Raw genomic sequence first — 22,538 nt, forward strand, 5'->3', positions numbered from 1 at the left:
GAACCGGTAGTGGAAATTTTGAGTAGATTGGAGAACCGGTAGTAAAAATTCTGACTGGCCCCACCACCATCTATTCTCTGCCTCCCAAGTCCTAGCTGATCAGGAGGGAATGGAGATTTTACAGTATCCTTCTCCTGCCCACCAAGCCACACCAAGCCATGCCTACCATGCCATGCCATGCCCACTAAGCCACACCCACAGAACCGGTAGTAAAATTTTTGAAAGCCACCACTGAATCAAACCCAGACAAACCTTGGCTGTAACGAAGGGAGGGAGGGAGGGAGGGAGGGAGGGAGGGAGGGAGGGAGGAAGGAAGGAAGGAAGGAAGGAAGGAAGGAAGGAAGGAAGGAAGGAAGGAAGGAAGGAAATCTATAGAGTTGGGCAGCCAATTCATTTAAATAAGTGACTTTTCATCAAAATTAATTTTGAAATTGTATTTTTTTTTACCCTGAAGCATAGTCAATTATATACTTAAAGGTGGGTGAACATTCTTGTTTGCTAGGAATCAAAATTCCATTGATGATCATGCTTAGAAAGAACCAAACTTTCTAAGCATGTGCTCAGTGCATCCGCAGCCTTACCCAAAATGAGATGGCGGAACAAAGAGCTGTATTATCGGCAGCATAAGAATGATACCTCATTTCAGATTTCAAAGAAATTATATCCAGGTTAATGTGCGTACAACTGTAATTTTTATGACCAACTACAACCTCTGCACTTTAGAATATATTCATTTTTTATCCATCAAAAGCAGTGGTGGGATTCAAATAATTTAACAATCAGTTCTCTGCTTTAATGATTTCTTCCAACAACCAGTTCTCCAAACTGCTCAGAAAGTTATCAACCGGTTCTCCTGAAGTGGTGCGAACTGGCTGAATCCCACCACTGATCAAAAGTGATACCACAGAACCATCTGGCAAGATATTTTAGGAGCCACTGCTTGTGAATTCCTCCCACAATGCAAATTTCCAAAGCCTAACCGTTGTTTATATATTTGAAACTATCTTTAAAGTCACAATTGTACATGGTTACATCTTTCTCTTTACTACAGTCTGCCCTTAGTCAACAAATTAAAAGGTATGTCTATAGCAAGCTAAAACTTATTAAATCATCACATTTTTGAAAAATACCACTTATAATGTGCTGATTTGGGGGGGGGGGCGGAATGGGGGCTAGGCTATAATTTTAGAAAGGAATGGAACCACAGAGTTTGAAAGATGATCATTTGTAGCATACCATGAAAGTGACACTTCCAGTCATAAGTTTCTAAAGAGATCAACTTTCCCATTCAAGTCATTGGCCCTAATTATTTGTGTTAAGGATCTTGTGGGGAAAGGTGACTTATTTCAACAACAGATCACTGGGTTAGGTGTCAAGTAACATTATGATTTGACAGTGGCAAAAAAGATTTCCAAACATAGAAAAGTCCAACTCTCCTTAGAGAGATAAAATGGTAAAGGTAAAGGTTCCCCCGCACATATGTGCTAATTGTTCCCGACTCTAGGGGGTGGTGCTCATCTCCATTTCAAAGCTGAAGAGTCAGCGCTGTCCAAAGGCCTCCATGGTCATGTGGCCAGCATGACTAAACGCCAAAGGCACACGGAATGCTGTTACCTTCCCACCAAAGGTGGTCCCTATTTTTCTACTTGCATTTTTTACGTGCTTTCAAACTGCTAGGTTGGCAGAAGCTGGGACAAGTAATGGGAGCTCACCCTGTTACACGGCACTAGGGATTCGAACTGCTGAACTGCCGACCTTTCGATCAACAAGCTCAGCATCTTAGCCACTGAGCCACCGTGTCCCCGTCCCTCAGAGAGAGATAGAAAGTTCTATTTCACTGACTGAGTTGAAGCAGAAGCTAGGCAATTGTCTCTCTGAGATTTTTTTACTTTGTATTCCTGCTCTGAGCAGTATTGGTCTTATTGATATCTTACAAATCTAAGGTTCGGCTATTGTACGATCTCTAGACTGTATCCATGGTTCTCACTTTATATATCATCTGATTAGATCATACTAAGAAATGATAAGCTCGAAGAGCAACCTATGCATCACTGGGGTCACTTCTCTGCAGTCTCAATGAACCTATATTTAATCAGAAGGACTGAACTGGAAATGCATTACCTTCTACATCAGAACACCGATAACAAACTGGGAACCCAGCTGTATACATCCTTGGAACATCTGAACTTGTAAAAATTTATATTCGTTTTAATTAAATGATTGCATTTCTATTTTACAGCTTTCCCAAATAAAAGAGATAAACCCCCTCTTTCTCTCTCTTTGTGTATGTGCGTGTGTGTCATAGATAGCACACATTGCCCTATTCTCCATTTTTCTGGCACTGAAAAACAGCTGCAGTGATTGGCTCAAAGTTTCCTCTGAGTTTGTGGCTAAAAGGACCTCTTATCCTCCTCTCCATTCAAAATGCACAGAACTAGCTGCTAAGAATCCAAACCAAAATTCCAAAAAGGTTATAGTCTAGAACAGGGGTGTCAAACTCGATTTCATTGAGGGCTGCATCAGGGTTGTATTTGACCTCAGGGGCCCATGGTGGGCGTGGCCAGCATGGGCGTGCCTGTGGTGGCCAGAGCGCTCTGCCAGGGGAAACGGGCTCCTGAGCTCCAGTTTAGGCTGCAACGGCCTCCTGCAACTCTCTGCCAGTAAAAACGGAGTCCTTGTGAGCTCCATTTTCAGCTGCAACCACTCAGTTTTTGCTGGCAGAGGCACTGCAAGCTGATCCTTTGCCGTTTCCAAGGCGGCTCCATGGGCCGGATCTAAGCACCCCGCGGGCCGGATCCGTCTCCCGAGCCTTGAGTTTGACACCCCTGGTCTAGAATATCAATTTGCTGGGAGGAGGGGGGGAATTGAGACTTCAATGTTATATATGTTGATGGCAGGAAGATTACTTGATGCCCCAAAATGGAAGCGCACTTTGGATGATTCACACAATGGATGAATAGCTGCAAAAAATTGATGGAGTTTGCAGAGATGGCCAAATTGACTGCTCTGATTAAAGGAAAAAACACAATTAACTTTGTTTCTACTTGGAAATCACCTCTGGACTTTATCCCTGAGGTGGAAAAAAAATGAAACTTTGGTTTTGGGTTTTGCCGATTAGATAGATTTGTTGTTATAGGCATGGCTATTTTCTATTATTATATAAAAGTAAAAAAGTTGAAGTTTGATGTTATTATCTTATTCTATTGCAACAAAAGGAGTCAGAAGTCAACGCCTTTTCTTTCTTTTTTTCCCCTTTGCCCTTCATTTTCCCTTCCCCTTTTCCCTCCCTTATTTTCCCATTATTTTCTTTTGAATTTTTGTACTTTATATTGTATTTGGATAAACTAATAAAAAAGAATTTAAATAGAATATCAGTTTGCTTTATAACGTGCTTACCTTCTGAATACAGGGAATTTGTGTTTACAGAGGAACGCTCAATCATGTGAGCTCTTAGGAGAAGCCTGAAATGTTTCCTCAAAATACCGCCTCATCCGCCTTTTGTGAGAATCTGCTGTAGCCCAATGCTACAGCAGATTCTGTCCGAAAATGGTCACAATAGCTCAACAGACTGCCAAAACTCCCCTCCTTTCACTGTTGTTACTCCAAAAACATTCCTTCCTTGTGTGTGCAGGAAACCGTGTATAGGCTGTTCTCAGACTCACCAGAGGTTTTTTTTTTTTAATCGGGAAGTTGTTTTGTTTTTTGAGCACAAGTAGAAGTGACAAGGTCATAAAATTAATTTGTCATTCACTTGGCTCGAGATGGAGACATGTCTTGTTTATACTTGAGTGGAGAAGGACTGACCAATGCAATCCTCAACCCTCAACCCTAACTCAATTTGGTATGTAAAATGCCAGATCACGCAAGGGTACAGAAAAAATGCATTTGCAGCATAATTCTTTTTGCTGGCCACTTACTCCCAACAAATTTTTTTAAAAAAAAAAATTCACAGCTTAAATAGCTGCATCTGCCAAATTTTGCAAGTCCAGTAGTTATGAAATAGCTTCCTTCCTCTGCCAGATTTATCATATTTCTCAAAAAATGCACATACAAAAAATGCATTCTTGGGGAAAATATAAGCATCAATGCTATAAGCAGAATATTTATTTATTAAAGTTGTAGCCTTATCTCGCTGAAGGTGACACCTATAGCTTATTCCAGATCAGCCTTGCCTTCACTGCTCATTCAGTATTTGTCTGTTCTGGCTGTTAGGGAGGATCCGAATGTGGAAATTTTTGCAGAAACACAACTCCATTGCCATAAACCAGGGGTCTCCAACTTTGGCCACTTGAAGCCTGGTGGACGTCAACTCCCAGAAAGCTGGCTGGGGAATTCTGGGAGTTGAAGTCCACCAGGCTTCAAGTGGCCAAGGTTGGAGACCCCTGCCATAAACAATATAAACCAACCAAAAGAACTTAGAAGGCAACCAGTTTTAAGTGCAACATCACTAATTAGTTTGAATGAAATATGCTTCATCTTTGGCCCATCTGCTTCCTTCTTAAATGTTTCAATCCATACCTCTCTGCAAATGGCAGTTACAGAAACCATGCCTTCATTTTACACGAATCTAGAGCAAGCTAGAATCCCTGTGCAAGATGGTCTCTCCAAAATAAAATTGGAATTGAAGGGTGACAGCCTCCACATGCATCTGACAGATCTCTTTCTGCAGCCTGTTTGAACAACACACAAGCCCTTCTTACACAAACAGGATTCATCACTAATCAGCCTAGCAAGCAAAAAAAAAAAAAAAGGCTATGGCAAAACCTCAAAAGTCAGTACATTGCGTGCATGCCATACGTGGATGTGTATGACTGGGTGTGAACTCACATGCCTGCAAATCAGCAGACTCTGAAACCCACAGCTGCGCAAACAGGGGCAGTCACCTAATTTCGGTCTCATTTTATGCCAGCCATGCTCTATTTTTTCCCCAAGTTGTACAATTTCAGCCTCGTGCAGCAAGGTGAAGCACTGTGTTATTCACGCTTCTTTTCAATACATTGTGTATTTTTTATGGTCTCATTTTTCAGTACTGCAGACCGATGCAAACATAGGCACTAATGAATTCCTAGTCATCAGGCAAAATCTCATCCTTTAGTTTGGGAGGAAAACTTTCAATTCTTCATCCCTCTTTGGGATACTCATAATTTTATAGAGCTTGCCTAATTTTTAGAATTGTCGGGCTAATTCTTGCTTCCTTGAAACCTTGTCAACTTTCCTCTGCCTCCATCCCTTCCCATCCCATCCCATTCCATGGATGGTTTGGCTAATCCACAAAAGGAGATCCGCTGAACATTATTTTATATTTTGGATTTGAAACTAGAGGCACAGCAATCTCACATTTTCCAACAGTTTCTTACATATAGGAGTTAAGAAACATAAAATGTAACCAGCTGATTTTGTCCCTGGTCACAATTGTATGTATCTGTCTTATGTTCACAATGTAGCTTTCATTATTGCAGGATGCATAACACAGGCACAAATTAACACCATGATAAATGCTAATTCTATAGGTAATCTCAACTTGGAGGTACCCAGAATGAACTATTGTCCAAACCCTTTCTAGAGGGCAGAACAGCATAATGAAAATGAAAATTGTGGTAATGTCTGAATCACTTAATCAGTAGCATAGACCACCGCATCTATTTCTGTTCACAAAGATGCAGGAAAACTAAAAAAAAACAAAACTTGGCATGCAGTACAGATGATCCTCGACTTATGATTGTTTATAGTCATAAATACGAACCAGTTGCCAAGCACCCAAATTTTGATCACATGACCATGGGGTTGCTGCAATGGTCATAAGTGTAAAAAAAATAATAAGTTACTTTTTTTGTAAATCTGAACGGCCACTAAATGAATTGTTGTAATTTTTTTTTCTTTCTCTTTCTTTCTTTCTTTCTTTCTTTCTTTCTTTCTTTCTTTCTTTCTCTTTCTTTCTTTCTTTCTTTCTTTCTTTTTCTTTCTTTCTTTCTTTCTCTCCCTCCCTCCCTCCTTTCCTTCCTTCTCTCTTTCTTTCCTTCTCTCTCTCTTTTTCTTTCCTCCTCCCTCCCTCACTTCCGCCCTCCCTCCCTCCCTTTTATTATTTTTACAAGTAACTCAAGATCATAATAAACATACCCGACATACTTTCCTCCTATTTTCCCAACAACAACAACAAGTCTCTGGGGTGGGGTGGGCTGAGAAAGCGTGACTGGCCCAAAGTCACCCAACTGGCTGTCAAGGCAGGACATCAATTCACAATCTCTCGCCTGGTGCCTTAATCACTAGACCAAGCTGGCAATGCTACTGTATTGGAAGGCAGGAAGTCACATGTTCACTAGAGAAGCTGGGTCTAAGAAGGAAGACAGCAAAGAAGGGAGCCAGGTACATCCACTTCAGTTGTGGTCGCTGAGTGCCAAAATTTTGTTCAGGGAACTGGCAGAGAACTGGGTAGCAAATGCTGTTGCTTGGTAGGAGAGAATGAATGGCGGGGTAAGAATGAATGGTGGAGCTTGCTGAGGCTGTTTGGGTGCCTGTAACCAAAAGGGGAGAGATTGAAGGGAGAGAGAAAGAATGTTGGGGGGAATTGGCTCAGGGCTAGGAGACATCAAGCCCGGAGTAGTCTGGATTGGGGTGGGTACTCATTTAATGACCCCTGATCACAGTTAATTACCACAATGGGAAGAGATGAGACTGTGGTTGCTAAGCAATGACGTCATGTAATATTTCGCTTTACAGCAGGGGTGAGGAACTATGACCTTTTATGACTTGCGGACTTCAACTCCCAGAATTCCTGAGCCAGTCAAGAATTCTGGGAATTGAAGTCCCCAAGTCATAAAGGGGCCATAGTTCCCGGCCTCTGCTTTACAGCATTGCTTAGGGGCGAAATTCCAATGGTGGTTGTAAGTCAAAAGGACTCCCTGTACAAAGTATCAGAAATTTTCTCCAAAGATAGTATCAGTACCAGTCAATAAAACTCGTCAGCATAAATGTCAGGAATTAAGGACAATTACCGATTGTGCAGCCAATTAAGTCGACAGCTATCAGTTAACATAATATTTTCTTTATCTTTCACTGGGATTTCCTATGCAAACAAAGTATCATTCTTTATTACAAGCCAGTGGACAAATTGCATTGCATCATGCGAAATTGACATTTTGAGGTACTTTTTATTTTAATTACAAACGGCACTCTTGAGAAAGAGAGAAATTAAAAAGGCTAAAGAAGAAGGGGGAGGGACAATAGGTTTGTTATATGTACAAAGATGGAAATATAGAAATTCCCACAATGAAGAAACAGACATTTTTAAAGGTAGGAAACAGATCTACGGTTTATTTGCTTATTTTTTTTTTTTGTCTTTATTATTATATTTATTTGATGCCCATCTCGCAGTTCACGTCAACCGGTGGGCAGTTCTATAGCATGTCACAGAACCTCAAGGGACACATCTATATCTTCACTATTAAATTATGAAAATGCATACATTCATTTTCTCTGTTAGAAAATAAATTGGACGTTAACCAAAAGAGTGCCTAGATTTGTAGCTGTAAATGTGGCCCCATTTTTTTATCTCCTCCTTTTGCACTGGAATGAAGGTTAACTAGAGGAAAAAAGAGCATATTGAAATTTTCTGCAAAAAAAAGCTAAGCAGGGATATGCTTGCTTCTAAATTAAGTATGACCTCACGTTCTGCATGACTGAAGCCACGGGCGTCTCTGCTTTGATCTAAGAAAACATCATCTTAGCAATCAGGTATTTTAAGTACTGTGTCTTGGGCTCTTGCAAAGCACGGCAAACTCAGGTGCAGTTTAAAGAAAGTGATTAGGCAACATCAAGGATAACCATTACTGTCTAGTATAATTTATATAAATAGATGAAGTCGCCATCGCATTGCAGACAGGATGCAGAAATAAATCCAGCAACTAAATGGAGGCTGCGCCCTTTTTTCCTTCCTGTATTTTAGATGCAATCAGGGTCAAACCCAGTTCCTTTCTTCGCCTTATCCCCAGGGGTGTCAAACTCGATTTCAGTGAGGGCCGCATCAGAGTTGTGTTTCACCTCGGGGGCCAGGGTGGGCGTGTCTATTTTGACATCACTCATATTGGGGGCGCCCGTGGAGGCCCAAGCGCTCTGCCAGCGAAAACGGGCTCCCGAGCTCTGTTTTCAGCTGCGATGGCTTCCTACAACCCTCTGCCAGTGAAAATGGAGCTTGGGAGGGCTGGACGCAGCCCTCACGAGCTCCATTTTCACTGGCACGGGCACCACAGGCCGGTCCTTTGCTGTTTCCAGGGTGGTCCCACAGGCCAGATCTAAACAACCCACAGGCCGGATCTGGCCCATGGGCCATGAGTTTGACACCTCTCCCTTATCCCATCTGAGCCTAACTGATCCTCCCTACCCTCAGAAAAAAGTCCCCTGCAATCCCATTTAAACTCAAGCACAGGAGCCTCCTGATCAGCTCATAGCACTGCCCAAGGGCAGACCTCACGGAGAAACTGCAACAGAGTGATAAGATAGGAAATCAATAAATGTAATAAATAAGAAATCCCAGGGATCCATCCCTCATCAGCCAGATGACCTCAATTGTCCCTCCCGAGACTTTCCCAGCTCTACCGTCCTTCTGAAAGGCCTATTTCATCTAAAAAACAAACTAACATCGGATACTCCAAGATTTCCTTGGTTTCCCCAAACTGATCAGCAAGTTGGGTGCCTGGGATTTCCTGCCTGGTAGCCCTCAATGTTCATAAACATCTTTGCTTTTCCTTCATTTGGGGTCCCTCTTTCTTATAAAGCAGGCACCCAACAATATTTGCAATAAACACTGTTCTCCTCAGTGTTGCTCACCTTCTGAAGGAATCCACAATAAAAGATTCAGAATTCCCAACTAGCTCATGGCTCATGAGAAGTCTGAGAGATTCACTTAATGAAGTCACCAGATTGGTAAAGAACTATCATTTACCCAAAAAGACCATTTTAATCAGCATAATCTGTTGCACACTGCAACTCACTAACAGTACTGCCATACTAAAATACCTTGCTTTTCAGGTTACTGCTGCATGTGATCTCTATACATTAAATCTAATGAGAACTAAATTTGTAAGCCAATCTCCTAGTTAACTTTCAGTCAAGTTTTAAGAGCTTTTTAAAAATTAACTTCTTTGTTCTATCCCATTAGGTAGTAAAGAAATGTATTTTCAGGTTGACATTTCACCTGTCAATTGGATTGGATTAACAATATGTTTCTGATATCAGATGAGTCTTAATCCCAGTTTGGCAACCACAATGCTAGTAAATTTTGCACATAAATTAAAGTCATAGTAGTCATTTAAAGTCATTTTTCTTACTTAAACTAAGAAAAATATGTGAGGAAAGGAAAGATTATACAACCAAATGCTTCTTTATACAATGTATTTGTATTACGCAATATTGTATTTCACTTGTATGCCTGTTTTTTTTTTTAATTTCCTGCTAAAAAATCTAAACAAACTTTTTTAAAAAGAAGGGAAAAACTATATCAAGGATGCTGTGAAAAGAGAATATTAGACCAAAACTAAACAAACCTTTCAAAAAAAGGAGGAAAAACTATATCAAGGATGCTATGAAAAGACAATATTAGTCCATGGTAGGCAAAAATTATGAGTCTGATAGCTTTTTGTCAACTAAGAAATGTTCTTAAAAGGGATAAGCTGTAGCACATGCACTGAATGCTTAAATAATGTAGGATTTCCAAAATGAATTATAAGAGCAAAAGGGAAGTTATGCAGATACAGGGTACATGTCAGTCAGATCGCAGGTGCCTGATCAATTAGCATTTATAAATTTTTTTTAAAAAAAAATCTGTTTGTTAAGACCTTCTGAGATTCCTAAACTCCCATACATGCAAAGCAGGGGTGTCAAACACGCATCGTCACGGCAGGGTCACATGACATATTGGGACTTTTTTCCCCTGTTCGCTAAACTGGGCATGGGCGTGGCCAGAGGTTTGACACCCCTGATCTAAAGGCTTCAGGCCCTCTCTCCCTCTTGCTGTGGAAAAGTAAAGATAACATAGCATCCTTGTAAACTGGTGGCTTCCTAATGTGCTAAACTTCAGTTCCCACAATCTGTAGCCAGCATACTGAAAGGGAATCAAGAAGCCAGCTTCTATCGGGACCCTGTATTATATCAACCTCCTATAACTGATACAACTCAAAGAGTCTTGATAGTACAGTGGTTTAGTGCACCCTGTCATTAACACAGCTGCCTGCAATTTCTGCTGGTTCGAATCTCTCCAAGGCTCAAGGTTGACTCAGCCTTCCATCCTTTCTAAGGTAGGTGAAATGAGGACCCAGTTTGTGGGGGCAATAAGCTGACTTTGTATAAAATATACAAAAGAATGAAGGCTATTGCTTAACGCATTGTAAGCCGCCCTGAGTCTCCGGAGAAGGGCAGCATATAAATCAAATTAAAAAAAAAAAAAAACTCACCAGAGCATTATGAGTGTCAGAAAAAATATATATATTTGGTAGCTTTTCAAGCAGATGAATACAGTCCTTAACACAGACCCTTAACATAAAGCATAGCACAGTTTAAGCATGTTGCACAACATGAAGCTTGTGGTTTGCCATGTTTTTGATAATATCTGTCATCAGGCCACACTTCGACTGTTCCCAGTTTTTAAAACAAACCAGATCACAGAACAATATAAGACTCCAGACATAAAGAGATTATTTCCAAGGACAGTCCAGAAAACAAGATGAGAGAGCAAAGAAGATACGAACAGTTCATAATTCAACACTTAATATACGAACTCTCCCAAGCTAGAATTCTTTTAGTTCTAAATGCAGTGTTGAAAGCCAAAGAGAAACAGTCCAACATATGCTTGGGATTCAGTAAGTTTGAACTAGGCTGACTTTACATGACATACAGTTTGCATTCCCAAACCTTGTTTGGTTTCCAACTTCTTAAAAGCCAAGAATGGCAAAATATCTTTTTGTAATAACTTAAAATAAAACATGTCTGTGTATACATGTGTTTTAAATGATGCCAAGATGCCAAGATTTTGAAAAAAGGCTACAGCTTTTTAGGAGGCTTAAGAAAGGATAGCCCCACCCCACTCCTACACATTTAGCTGTTTGAAGTATTCAACATTAATCCATCTGACTCAGGGATGGGTTCTAAATTTTTTTACTACCGGTTCTGTGGCCATGGATTATTTTGTGGGCATGGCTTGATGGTCATGTGACAATTCTTTAGGATTTAGCAGAGGTACTGGTCTACCAGGCTTTTAACTGCTTGCAGAGCTGTACCAGTCTACCCATTTGTTTTTGCAGGCACCGATCTACTCATTTGTTTTTGGAGGCAGTGTGGTCTACCACCACACTGCCTTTTAATACTGATCAGCTGTAGGGCGGCCCTTTGAAGCCCTGCGGCAACAGTTTAAACAGCTTTTTCCTTCTAGCCGATCAGTGGGACTCGGGAGGCAGCAATAGATTGGGGGTGGGGCCAAATAAAAGGTAAGAATAACGCTGGGGCCAGGGGGGCAGACCCGGTTCGGGGACGTCATATCATCACCGCTACCGGCTCGGCCGAACCGGGCCAAACCGGGAGGAACCCATCACTGATCTGACTATTTCATAAGTTTTTTTTTTTAATGGAACTGTAAAGAAGCACAGGCCATGCCTCCTGTCTTCACCACCCAACTGGCTTTAGGCCAGAAGTGAATTTTCATTCTGCTATAGCAACAAACAGCTAAAGGGCCAGAATCAGCCACTGTTAAATATAAGGGATATGATACTGAAAGGACATATATTCCATCCAAATCAGTGGTGGGTTTCTACCAGTTCGCCCTGGTCCAGGTGAACCAATAGTGGCAGTGGGAGGAGGCTCTGACCACCCACCAGGATGTCATCACAGATGCTCTATGCATGCACAGAAGCACCGCACACGAGCACTCACAGTTCCGAACCGGTAGCGAAGGTAAGTGGAACCCACTACTGATCCAAATGGATGAGTTCTAATTAGAATTCTGAGGGTGTTATGCCTAGAAAATGAGAACAATGTTAGCATAAGAGTGTGGAATTATGATTCTGCCTTAAGGTACTAGAGGGTAGGAGAAGGAATGATGGAACCTGGGGGTGGAGTTAAAAGAGGGATCAGCCTAGAATCCCTATGTAGCCACAAGTGAACTAAATCCAATCACCATTGAATTCTGTTGAACCTTATCGAACTCCAAGTTGGTGTTTGTTAGTTGAGAATATGTCTGTGCATAGGCGTGAGTAGCAATAAATAAGTTTAATTGGACCTTCATGTAGGGACCTGATCTTTCTGCTTGACACCATCTCCTAGTTAAGCAGAGTATCTCTGCACAGTCTTCCAAAGGGATCACTTCATTTATTCTGAAGCCTTTACAGTAGTCTTTCTAAGATTAAGGTGAAAAAGCTATTATACTGGATTTGATGGATCACTAAAAGGTAACGAACAATGATGGGAACTAAAAGCAAAGCAAACAAGAAGTAATTAACAAGGTAACACTTTAAACCATTTTGCCCCAAAATGTGTAATATATACATTACAAAGTATTGTCCTCAATTCAAGGGTGAAATCTAAAATTTGTTACTACCGGTTCTGTGGGCGTGGCTTGTGGGGGGGTAATGTGACTGGGTGGGCATGGCCAATTTTTTTTTTTTTTTACTTTTAAAAGCATTTTTTCGGCCAAAGAGATTGTAGAAAAAATACTTTTAAAAATAAAAAAAACAGCCTCTGATGATCGCGCGGCTCAGCTGGGCATGGGGGGAGGGGAGCAGGAATTTTTGCTACCAGTTCTCCGAACCCTCCGCCACCATCGCTACTAGATTGGGCAATCCGGTCCGAACCGGGAGCATTTCACCCCTGCCTCAATTACTTAATCACTCTTTCCCAACCTCTTTGCCATAAAACAATTCAGTTATATAAAATGTTCTTAAATATGGTTCAGTATGGATGAATACACACCACAGAAGTTTTGCATGGAGTGTGGTTTCTTTATCTTAAAAAAGCTTCTGATTAAACCATTAGATATGAGTTCACAGCCTTAATCTGCATTATTCAGTGGTAAATCAAATCAAAGAACCAGAAAGATTACAATTACCACCACTAAAGCATATAGCTATATTTTTACAATGCATTATCATGGAAATCCAAGCAATGCCAACAGAATTTGTAAAACAAAGCAGCTCGTGTACACCACTCCTGATGTTGCAACACCAGAATTTTGTTTGAAAATAAGGAATATTTTTAATATTCCTTTATAAAAAGAAAACCAAAATGGAAATTTTGCCTTCAACAGAAAATCAAAAGAGCTTTCAGCAGATTTGAGCAATCTGACGAATCAAAATCAAGGCTCTATTAAAACATTTAGCCTTATAAAATGATATAATGCTGGACCCAAGACTATTACCAACACTTCAAAAGAAGCAAGAAAACAAAGATTATAGAAAGTAAGTTACTTTGTAACCATAGAGAAAGTAATAAATTTATCATTGTACTTATGAGTACTTTAAAGATTGGAAACCAATTTCATTATATCTTTTTTGCTTTTTGCTTTTCCTATTTTCCTTTTTCTTCTCTTTTTCCAATCAGAATAGAGCTGGAAGTGATCTTGGAGGTGGTCTTCTAGTCCCATTCTTTCTTCTACTTCTTTTTGTTGTTAGTTGTGAAGTCATGTCCGATCCATCGCGACCCCATGGACAATGTTCCTCCAAGTCTTCCTGTCCTCTACCATCCTCTGGAGTCCATTTAAGCTCAGGCCTTCTGCTTCAGTGACTCCATCCAGCCACCTCGTTCTCTGCTGTCCCCTTCTTCTTTTGCCCTCAATCTTTCCCAGCATTAGGCTCTTCTCCAGTGAGTCCTTCCTTCTCATTAGGTGGCCAAAGTATTTGAGTTTCATCTTCAGGATCTGGCCTTCTAAAGAGCAGTCAGGGTTCATCTCCTCTAGGACTGACTGGTTTGATTGTCTTGCAGTCCCAAGGGACTCGCAGGAGTCTTCTCCAGCACCATAGTTCAAAGGCCTCAATTCTTCGGCGCTCAGCCTTTCTTATGGTCTAACTTTCACGGCCATACATTGCAACTGGGAAAACCATAGTCTGGACTATACGTGCTTTTGTTGGCAGGGTGATGTCTCTGCTTTTTAGTATACTGTCTAGATTTGCCATAGCTTTCCTCCCCAGGAGCAAGCATCTTTTAATTTCTTAGTGTTCTCTTTTATTTCTTTTCTTTTTCTCACTTTATATTAGTTTGTATTAGCTTTATCTTCAAGAAAAAAATATTTAATCAAAATTCTACGCAAAAAAAGAAGACAACAAATTGTGACAGTGGCACAGAAAATTCAACCATAGGAAAGCAGAATAATTCAGTTTAAATAAAACATTGTATTAAGAATTAATTAGAAGCTGTCCAAGAAAAATATAAAGCATTTAAGAGTCCTAATGAGGAAGAAGCCATGGAATATTAGAATCCTTTGTGGGAAAATGATAAAGAATACAGCAGTTCAATGTAGTTAGGAAATAATTTTATGAAAAGCAAATGAAAGGAATAGTGATCACAACAGAAATCTTTCAAATATGAACCCAAAAGTTAGGTAGGTGAAATGAGGACCCAGTTTGTGGGGGCAATAAGCTGACTTTGTATAAAACATACAAAAGAATGAAGGCTATTGCTTAACGCATTGTAAGCCGCCCTGAGTCTCCGGAGAAGGGCGGCATATAAATCAAATTAAAAAAAATAAAATAAAAAATGGAGGCTATCTACTTAAGATAATTACATGTTGCAAGGAATTAAAAAAACAGGCCAGTTTCACTGAATTGTCTAAATTCAGTTTCAGTGAAACTGGTATGCTTACCAACTGCAATATGATGCTCTTGTTTTACCGAAGTGATTGCACCTTGCATTTGAATGCTAACCTGAAAGTAGAACTCAGAAGCCTAATTCCTACATAATATTAAATGACTGTTTATTCCAAACAACAATTTACCATTTAAATGTTAAGTCTAGCATTTTCTGTAAATTGAGCCATTTTATTGAGAGTGCATTTCACCTCTATTTTATTTTATTGAGCAGGGTTATTTTCTAGCAAGTGTGTTTGAAGTGTGTGTGTGTGTGTGTGTGTGTGTGTGTGTGTGTGTGTGTGTTAATGCCAAGAACGTTCAATACTAATTTTCCCTTCTAGTATTTCAAACACATTCTCAATGTCAATTTGTCAACAGAAAGGACCACATTGATAAATTAAAAATCATTGCAGACTGTAATGATGACTTGGTGTGTCCATCATCTGTTCTGCAGCCAGTATAGTGGTGGCAAAGTTGTAGCTGTCTGTCTGTCTGTGAGTAACTTTTGAGCCCTCCAATGGAATGGAAAATGTACAAGACATTCACTCAACAACCAAAACATTTGATATTTCGACAGCAACATGCAATGATACTGAAATCATTTGCCCATTTGAAAAGCGGAACATATTCCATCTTAAGCTAGTTTTTCAAAGGCAGTTCAGGAGCATGTGAGAAATTGAGTATCTGTCTACCTAACCAGTATGGATTATTATTACACCAACAGAATAAATATACTTTGTGCTTTTTCTCATCTTCTTTAAGAATAGCAAGCATGCAGACATAGGTCATCTGGTACATATTATACCCTTGCACTTCCAAAGAGCTTCTGACAAATTTCCACATCAAAGATTTCCAGATAATCATATCCCATGACTTTTAATACTGCAAGGAATATAAATCTTTCCATTCTCCACCATTCAATTAAAACTGAAGAAGTTCTTGGATGAGAAGTGAAACAAACGTCTTCAAGGAAAAAATAAAGTAAGTCCAGTTGTCTTTTGAAAAACCACTTTTGGGACAACCGTGACTTGGATAACTGAGAATCTCCATGGACAAATTACATTTAATATGTTTACAGTTGAGCCAAAAAAACCCCAAAACCCTTACTCCATAAATGTCACTCATGGGATCTTGATTTATTTCTGAATACCCAGAAATCATTTTGTGACTTTAGGGTAATAACCCAATGTTATGTCAACCCGCTTGGTACAAACCATGAAAAAATAGAAACAAAGATAGGAAGGACTGAAAATAAAATGATCCGCCTGTTGAAGCTTTGATATAAATTTGAAATGCTTCAATCGTAACTAATGCATGACATACTTGTTCCTATCACCACATCTCAAAGTATACCATATAGTAGGACTGGTAAGTATCTAAAAAAGAGGCAATGAGAAAGATGAAGAGATATGATTGCCTTCCTTGTGATGGAAAGATAACATCCTTAGGCCTTTTTGCTTTAAAAGCAACAACTTCGCAATTAACAACAACAACAAAAAGGATGTGTGTGTGTGTGTGTTTCAGTGTGAAATCTCTTTTCCTCATTCTAATTAACTGCAATGGAATCAAATAGGATTTTACATAACTTAGAGCAGGGTTCCCCCAACCCCCAGTCCTGGACTGGCACTGGGCCATGTCATGCCAGAAACTGGGCTGCGCAAACAAGCAAAGCCCCATCCGCGGCACACGAAACTATGCCCCCTCCGGTCCACAGAAAAACCTCTCTTCACGGAACCAGTCCATGGTACACAAAAGGTTGCAGCGGGATGGGCAATGACTTAGAGAACTCTAAATACTGAAGTTAGATAAAGAACATAGAGAAATAGCTATTCTCCTCACACAGCAGTATGATGACTGCTAATCACAAAATGCTGGTCCATATAAAACCTTGGTTTGATCTACCTAGGCATCTACATTCATTTACTTACTGTTTTCAGGCTACACAGACTTAATGCCTATAGAACAGGGATGTCCAACTAAAGGCCCGTGGGCTGTATCTGGCCCGCAGGGTGTGGGGCCGCCCAGGAAACAGCGAAGGATCGGCCCACAGTGACTCTGCTAGTAAAATCGGAAGTCGGGAGGGCTGTGAGCGGCCTTCCCAACCTCTGTTTTTGGCTGCAATGGCCTCCTGCAGCCCTCCGCCAGCAAAAACAGAGCTCGGGAGCGCTTGGGCCACCACAGGCGCCCCCAATAAGAGCTGGTCATGCCCACCCTGGCCCCACCCACCCCCTGCCTCCTGAGGTGAAATACAACCCTGATGCAGTCCTCAATGAAATCGAGTTATAGAACTTTAGCACTATTTACCAGCTACTTTGCAAAGCATCAATAAATATTGATTTGTTTGCATTGTATAACTCCATTAATATTCACCAGAGAGATGGCATGACATTTCAAAACTGGGGAAAGAAATCAAAGAAGAAAGGAAGAACTTTGAGGATGTGATTCTGATTTTTTTTTTTTTAATGAAGCAAACTACTTTAGAAGTTTAATAAAATGCAGTTTCCAAATGAGGATAGAAAAATTAAATATGCTATTTTAATAGCTCTGTTCCTTTAGGATTACGCGCACACCGTGCACACACGCACACACGCACACACGCACACACACGCACACACACATAGAAAGCTTGTGATGTTTCATGTGACTTGGTTCCTTCCGCACCTCACTAATTCCATTCAGAGAAAAACAGCAGGAGGTTCTTTCTCAACTCAACCAAAAGTTGCATTCGTTATTGCAATTAGCAAGGATGTGAGAAATGTTGTTACAACAGTAGGCTAGCTGAAGAGGTTTGCTGTGGAATCAGCAATTTCTGGTCAAAACAGATTATTAATATTTTTTTGACAGAAATAACAGGACAAGTTCAAGCCGCATTCTATAACAAGCTAATTTAATCACCTAGGACAGTGATGGCTAACCTTTTTGCCATCGTGTGCCAGGAGCGGGGGGGAGAAGGGGGGTCGTGCGCATGCATGCCCACATCCATAATTCTATGTGCCGCACCCCCGCGCATGTGACCCCCCCGCTCCTTCCCCCCCCCGCTCCTTCCCCCTCCGCTCCTGGCACGTGATGGTACAGTGGGCCCGGTAGGCCCGTTTTTTTCTTTCCCCAGGCTCCTAGAAAGGCTCTGGAAGTTGCGGAGAACAAAAACAGTCCTTCCAGTCCCACTGGAAGTTGGCAAACAAGCCGTTTCTGGCCTCCGGGGGGGAGGCCGTTTTCACCCTCCCCAGGCTCCTAGAAAGGTTCTGGAGCCTGGGGAGAGCAAAAAAAAAGGCCTCCCCCCCCGAGACCTTCCAGAGGCAGGAAACAGCCTGTTTCCCTATTTCTGGTGGGCCCAGAAGGCCCAAAAATCAGCTGGCGCCGGAGCTGAGCACGCGTGCCCACCGATATGGATATGTGTGCCACCTGTGGCACGCGTGCCATAGGTTCGCCATCACGGACCTAGGACAACTGCACCAATTTTACATTATATGACCCATAGCCCACCCATTTGAAATTAACAGCCACATGGTCCAAGTCAACTCGAGTGGGCACAGAGAAGACATTGTTTGGTGACAAAATCAAGGTGGATTTCATGAGGTGTGCTTTCAGATCTAGGTTCCAGATTTTCCAAGCTGTATCTTTCTCTAATTTGATGGAAAAGAATCCATCCTGGAATCAGCAGCTCCTGAGGATGGGGTCTTCTGTATATAGCAATAGTTATAAGACTTACCACTTCATAGTGCTTTACATCCCACTCTAAGCAGTTTACAGAGCCAGCATATTGTCCCCAATAATCTGGGTCCTCATTTTACCGACCTCAGAAGGATGAAAGGCTGAGTCAACCTTGAGCTGGTGACAATTGAACTCCTGGCAGTGAGCCGAATTCACCTGCAATACTGCATTCTAACCACTGTGCCACCACGGCTCCTGTATTTATAATGCATGAGTTTATTCAGACATATTCCTATGTTGCCTCTTCTTTGCAACTCTAATGTAGAAGTTGTTCAGTTGACTTAGGGGAAAAGATGGCAACTCTAAGGGAAGGTCTCTTTCCAATAGCTAAAAACAATAGGATACTTAATTCCTGTTGTGCCATGTTCACACTTGAAAGGCATCTGCAGTCATCAGCTTCTTAAATTGGAGGGCACAACTGGGTGATCAAAGCCCTGTCTCATTTTAATATTCCAAATGCATATAAAAAAAGGCAGGTCTTCCATCACACAGTTATAGCCGCCATCTTGAAGCCAAGTGACAGTTGCTACAGGCACCCCACCATGGTTCTAACTAATGTTCACTAGGAATTATGAAAATTGTACACCAAACATATCCTATGAGCATTACTTCTGAGGCAATTTTATTACAATACAATAAAGCAAAACTTGAATAACCGGTCAAGACATCTTGAAAGTATACACTATTTCCATTGAAGTATTATTTCCATTCTGTCTATCTTATACATAGATGTTTCAAGAAAGGAAGGAAAACCGGAGGGACCAGAATCTACCACAGGCAGAACTTTGATATAAAATTCCCTTTCAGTTCTCCAGAATTTGTTATCAATTGTTCCTAGTCCCTTCTGTGAGACAGTAATAAACTTTAAATGCCATAAGGTTAGTTCACAGACAGACAAACAACTTAGAACATAGAATCTTTCTTCAGAGTTCTCCCATTTCAGTCAAAGCCAGCACCATGCTATTGTTCCATATAATATTTATAATAAATATTATCCTTATAATACACCGGCTTTACATAAGTGTTGCCAACACATTGTAGAATAAACAGTAATTTATATAGTTATATTATCATATTAAGATATTAAAACAGCTTAAAGGGATTATTCACAATTTTGAAAGCAAAATGCAAAGATATGTCTTGAGACACATCCAACTTCTATGGTTAGAAGTTGAGAGGAACCCTTATCAATTTTAATTTGGATGGAAAAGCAGTTTTAAATATTAAGAAATGGTCAGCTGCCTATCTTGTAGATCTGAATAACAGGGTAGGGTTCCTGTTAGGAAATGAAATGTTCCCCCAGGCAGGTCTATGGAGATTCTCAGTCATCCAGCTCATGGTTGTCCCAAAGGTGCTTTTTCAAAAGGCAACTGGACTTCCTTTGTTTTTTTTTTCCTTGAAGAAGTTTCGCGTCTCATCCAAAAAGCTTCTTCAGTTCTGACTGAACTTCAGTCAGAACTGAAGAAGCTTCTTGGATGAGAAGTGAAATGTCTTCAGGGAAAAAGAAAGTTCTCCCAGATAACAATGCTATAAAACAGCGATGGCTAACCTTTTTGCTGTCATGTGCCAAAAGCGGGGGGAGCGGGGAGGGTCACTTCTGCGCGTGCCCACACCCATAATTCATTGCACCCTGCCCCCCGTGCATGCATGCGTGACCCCCCCACCCCCACCCCACTTTTGGCACACAATAGCACAGTGGGCCCGGTAGGCCCGTTTTTCGCTCTCCCCAGGCTCCAGAGGCTTTCTAGGAGCCTGGGGAGGGTAAAAATGGCCTTCCCCACCTCTCCGGAAGCCAAAAACGGTCTGTTTGCCGACTTCAGTGGGACCACAGATGGCACACATGCCATAGGTTCGCCATCATGGCTCTAAAAGAATGAATATTTTAAAACACCTTTATTTTAGTGTTTAACTACCATCCAGGATATTGGAGAGATATGATCATTATGATAGCACTGTTCTACATTGAGTTACCTACTGCACTTTATATACCAACTGAAACTTTCAGTTGGTATGGTATATAATACAAAAGCAATATATCCAATGGAGTTGGCATTATTCCACAGCTCACTCTGAAATGCCAGTCTGAAGAGAAAAGTCTAACAGATCAGGAAAGGTTCAGGTCAATAGGTGTCTAGTGGAAGAGAAGTTTCCAAACTATAAATATTAACATTTAGTCATTAAGTGAACAGCATGAAATATTATTCCTTGAACAACTTCCCCTGCCTCTCAAATGCTCTCCAACTTGCCTAAACCAGGAGAAGCAAGAAGTTCTGACTTTCCATGGTGGAAACAATAAAGCATTCTGGGAGATGAATGTGAACCTTCATTGTTTGCCTTCACTACCTTTTTCTCTTGATCCAGAGACATTCAAAGAACAGAGGGATGAAAAAGAGGAAAAATGAAAAAGAGGAAAAAATAGGGTGCTTTAAATCAGGGGTCTCCAATCTTGGCAATTTTAAGACTTGTGGACTTCAACTCCAGGAGTTCCTCAGCCAGCAAAGCTCTGGGAGTTGAAGTCCACAAGTCTTAAAGTTGCCAAGATTGGAGACCCCTGCTTTAAATGCTTCTAGGACTTCTGCATGTATGCAACCCCTTCTTCCTTCCAGAGGCTTTAACTTTTTAAAAAAAATTCTATTTGCTATGCAGTTGCAAATGGTTAAACTTCCCTGTGTTTACATACATAATAGCACTGGAGACTCCTGCTGATTGAATTGTTACTTCCAGCAATAAAATGCAATACTTTTACATTGTGCTAATTAATATACCTAGAACAAGGAGCTCCCATCTAGCTCAGGGTCTCCAACTTTGGCAACGTTAAGCCTGAAGGACTTCAATTCCAAGAATTCTGGGAGTCGAAGTCCTCCAGGCTTAAAGTTGCCAAGATTGGAGACCCGTGATCTAGTTGGAAGCCTCATAGCAAAAGAGCATCAGAGAACTCTATTTCATTGCCTGAGTTTCAATTTTACCTTTGTTGCCACCTTCACTTGGTTCTTCCTTCCTCAGTTTTCAAAACTGAAAACTGAATCAAGAAGATTCTTTGGGCTGCGTTTTCAAGGTGAACAACTTTTTTTCTCTAAAATCATGTGACTTTGAGAATCTTGCAAATGTGCCCAAGGAAGACCTGACAAGACAGATAAATAGATTGAACGGCCAGCTCTGATAGGTGCTGTAAAAACAATAAACTTGGCTTGGGTCAGAAGAATTGTGCAATTGCCCACAAGCTAGAGAAAATTAAACCATAACACAGGAATTTTTTTTTTTTCAGAATTAAAGCCACAGCAGGCCAGATATCTTTTTCAGGAGGAAACCCTACTGAATTGGGCTGTTTGTCAGAAAAGAACTATACCTTCTCCATATCCAGATGGGAGAAAAGTTAGAAAGTTCAGAAAAGAACAGTTGGCTGTGGAGAAGAAGCCATTTGGGAACTGGGAAGAGTTGTTGGTTGTTGGCTGAAGCAGAGAAAAAAATCTAGCTCAGCTCTGAATCGGAAACTTGTTTTCATCAACATCTCCCAGTGGGAGAAAGAGCAGTACGACCACAATCTAGCAAACCATGTGGCAAATATATCAAGACAGTCTTTCTCAATTTGGGGGCCATCCAGAGTGTGCGCACCCCTGACCCCTCAGTAGTCCATGCCGAAGGACTCTGGAAGTTCAAGTCCAGCCATTTGAAAGGCAACATAATGGAAAAAAATCTGTCTTTTGTTAAGAGTTCTCTGAATTCTTAGTTGCTAGTATAACAATTTTAAACACATTAACATTATTTTTTTTCCACAAGATTACGCTCTCTAAAAACTAGTCTCTTAAGGCCCAGACATCAGGTTTTCCACTGGAATTCCAGACAGAAGAGTAAAAACACATCAGGGTTTCCTTTTCAGTTCAGACAAAGCCCTGAGTTTTTTAATCCATAGTTAGTTTAGCAGTTCCCACTGGCGAGGAGAGCCAAGTAGAGGCAAACAGGTTTGATGCATTAATTGGCGAGTTCTGAATTTTCTACAATTCTGGC

At 40.9% G+C, this 22,538-nt stretch overlaps 1 protein-coding gene across 3 annotated transcripts in view; it reads right to left on the reverse strand.

Annotated features, from left to right (window-relative positions):
* FNDC3B (fibronectin type III domain containing 3B) overlaps positions 1-22,538 on the reverse strand; it is a 313,079-nt gene that overhangs the window by 265,090 nt on the left and 25,451 nt on the right. Inside the window, exon 1 of one of the 3 annotated variants that reach the window (XM_087872515.1) lies at positions 11,917-12,001. The exons of the other annotated variants lie outside the window; for them this stretch is intronic. The gene's annotated coding sequence lies outside the window, so the exon portion shown is untranslated. Of the gene's footprint in view, positions 1-11,916; positions 12,002-22,538 lie in introns of those variants that run through there. 3 annotated transcript variants of the gene reach the window in all.

Source organism: Pantherophis guttatus, chromosome 6 (assembly GCF_059756535.1).
Source record: "Pantherophis guttatus breed Tessera chromosome 6, ASM5975653v1, whole genome shotgun sequence".
Classification (NCBI taxonomy): Eukaryota; Metazoa; Chordata; class Lepidosauria; order Squamata; family Colubridae; genus Pantherophis; species Pantherophis guttatus.